The sequence below is a fragment of the Hipposideros armiger genome, unplaced genomic scaffold (assembly GCF_001890085.2).
Source record: "Hipposideros armiger isolate ML-2016 unplaced genomic scaffold, ASM189008v1 scaffold_685, whole genome shotgun sequence".
In the NCBI taxonomy this organism is placed as follows: domain Eukaryota; kingdom Metazoa; phylum Chordata; class Mammalia; order Chiroptera; family Hipposideridae; genus Hipposideros; species Hipposideros armiger.
Window position 1 is genome coordinate 501,354 of NW_017732035.1, and position 3,049 is coordinate 504,402.

The following is a 3,049-nucleotide window of genomic DNA, read 5'->3' on the forward strand; positions in this document are numbered from 1 at the left end:
GTTCCCTGCCTCTGACAAAGTAGCCCCGCCCAGTTCACGGATGCTGGCGCTGACAGGAGGCTCACGACTCCTTCACTAGACACACAGACAGCTGATTACTGACCTCAGCAGTAGTCAGGGCACCAGCCCCAATTCCTACAGGGTGACCCAAGGGGACCCACAAGGTACCCGCACATGCCTGTTCTCTGCTCTGGGGCAAACTTGTACACCCCAAGGATGTCTGTCACTTGAACAACCTTGAGAAGACAGTCGGGGCCGAAGGGCAGTCAGCACCTTGCTCCCAGGACTGCAGAAACACGAGACTCACAGAGAAAGAAGTGTCTCCTGACGGCAGCCCCGCGGAAGCCAGCGTGTCAGCATCTGCACTTGGCTGGAGAGAGATCCGAGTCCGCTGAAGTCTCGACCTTCAAGGGGGAAGGTGTGGTGTGACCCCGCCACCCAGAGAAGCACAGCGGTGCTGCCCTGCCACGAGCTCGTGGCCACTTTTCCCGTCCTGGCCCACCGCTGACTGCACCCCACAGCCCTTACACCAAAGCAAGGACACAGGCCGTTCCCTCCAGCCCAAACCTCCTCCCATTTGTAGAGTCCACGCCTCCCTCCTGCTCTGGCATCCTCGGAAAGAGCAGGCTAAAGTGTTGGAGACGCCTGGCGTCCACTCCCAATTTGCCAGTCTCCAGCGGGGCAGCCCTGGACGCGCAATTCTGACGGTGGGTTTCCCATTTGTACTGGACCTAAGACCACCTCATGGTGGTCCTTAAAGATTTAAACTGGGTGAAGAATTAAGAAGTTTGGCACAAGAGTTTGGCAGACATTCATGCTCTCCCCTCACACAAGGTTTTCAGATCAGCACACACGGAGCTCACCAGCCACTGGCCCCACTGCAGGATTTCACCTTTGGCTCCCATGAGAACTGTGACCATTCTGGACCCTCAGTCCTTCAGGTCAGCGCTCACCCCTCTCCCTCCAACCCTCCCGGAGCTTGATTTTCAGCTTTTATAAGGCTTTTGTTTTCAGGATACGGTACAATAAAATCTCCAACAAGCCTAGCATGTAGCGAACACCCAAGCCCAAAACAGCTCCTGCAAAAACGGGGCTGTTTTATAACCTGCACTCCCGTCTCGTTGCCACTTGCCGACTGTGGCTACTGAGCGCCTGAAACGTGGGTGCTGTGAAACAAGCCCAGCTTTAACCTTCGCTTCCGTTTAACCGCACGTGGCAAGCGGGTCACCACGTCGGGCAACGAGGACCCCAAAGGGCGCAAACAACTGTCCGAAATTTCTATAACCTTGCTCTGGAGGCGGCAGGGCAAGGCCTCAAACCATTTCGAAACGCTCTTGCAAGCACTGTAGGAATGCACAGGGTCACCGCAGACCCAGGCACGCTGGAGGCTTGCAGCCCTTTCCTTCAAGCCCCTCGGCCCGGGGCAGAGGGCGGTGCTGTACTGAGCTCCAGCCGGTCCGGAAGCCAGGGGACAAGATCGGGCTTCCATGAGCCCACGCGGGTTCCTTCCAGAAGCCCAGGGCGCCGGTAACCAGCGGTGGCAGAAAGGGATGCGATGCGCTGCACACACAGGTCCTCTCTGGCTAAGGCAGTGGGGGGCGAGCCCCGGGCCAGGCAGCTCCATCAAGCCGAGGACAGCAGCTAGCTGCACCGCCGGTGGCCCTGCGATTCCAGGGCAGAGCTCCCACTCGCCAGGCCCCACAAATATCGGTATCATCTTACTGCACAAAATAGCCTTTTCTTCCATATTCTCCTGCAGCTCAGAAACTACACTTGGGGCCCACCGACGAGACCCAGAAGCAGGTCCGGTGGAGAGCGTGAGACGCGAGCGCGCCCAGTCCTGGGAGCGGCGTCCACTTACCTGCGGGGCGCGCTCAGCTCCGGCCCGCTGCTCCTCCCGCCAGGGCCTCAGAGCCGGGCGGGAGCCCCCTCCCGCAGGCCAGCGCCCCCGCCGCCCCCCGTCGCGCGGGCCCGCGACCCTCACCTCGTCTCCGCGGACGGCGGGCCCCTCGATGGCTTCGGATGAAACGAACACCCAGGAGCGTCCTGCGGAAGCCTCCAATCACGGTTCCAGCCAGACACGCGGCGCTCGCCACGCACTGGCGTCCTCACGCAGCACGCCGGAAGCCGCACGCTGCCCGGTACGGCGGGGGGAGATGACGTCATGCGGGGCGCCGAGCGAGCCCTGGAGCGTGGTCGTTTAGCTGCTCCGTAGACGGTGCTCGGGTGGGGCCGACCTGGGCGCGGACGGGCACCCGGGAAGGCGAGGAAGCGGGCCTTGTAAGGAACAGGGCCCGGGAGCTGCCCGGCAGCAGCCCCGCAAATGCTAAGGGACGCTGGGTCTCCATGTTCAAAGTAGGGGAAGGGCCCCCACTCTCCCCCGCTTGCTTTCAGAACTTTGGTCTCTTTCCTTTTCAAGTGAACGCAAGTCCCTTATGGCTAAGCTCATCTCACAACCCAGAAGTGTTTCCCAAAACCCTCAACTTTGACCATCTCCTGGTGTCCGGAGAGGTTAAGGACCCCACTTGTCACGTGACTCCAAGTTGCACAAGCCACCTCGTGTAATGGGTTGTGTCCGCTTAGTTCTATGGTTTATTTCGGTTTTGCATCCCTTTAGCAGGTTGTCTGTGATGTGCATCACATTAATGCTTAACATGGGGTCTCAGTCATTTTTATTCACTAGGCGGGGCCACCAGGCAGTTAGGGAGGTGGGTAAAAAAGCGAAGCAGTGACCACGCAAAAGGAGGCTGTCAGGACCTTTTCCGGCCCAGTGTAACCTTGGGGAAAATACTGTTTTTGTTAACCTTGCGGCTGGTCTCATTGGTGTGTTATGAGAGACTGAATATACAAACGGACAATGGCCAGACCATAAATAAAAATAGAACTCTGACCAACAACCTGCAGCGACCAGCCCTGGCAGCCTGCTTCTGTAAGTCACACGGGGAGGGGGGGGAGGAATAGGCTGCTCTCCCTAGTGACAGCCCAGGAAGCCACACAATAACTGTAACAATGCAAGCAAGCCGAATGGCTAGGACTTGGTCAATACCTG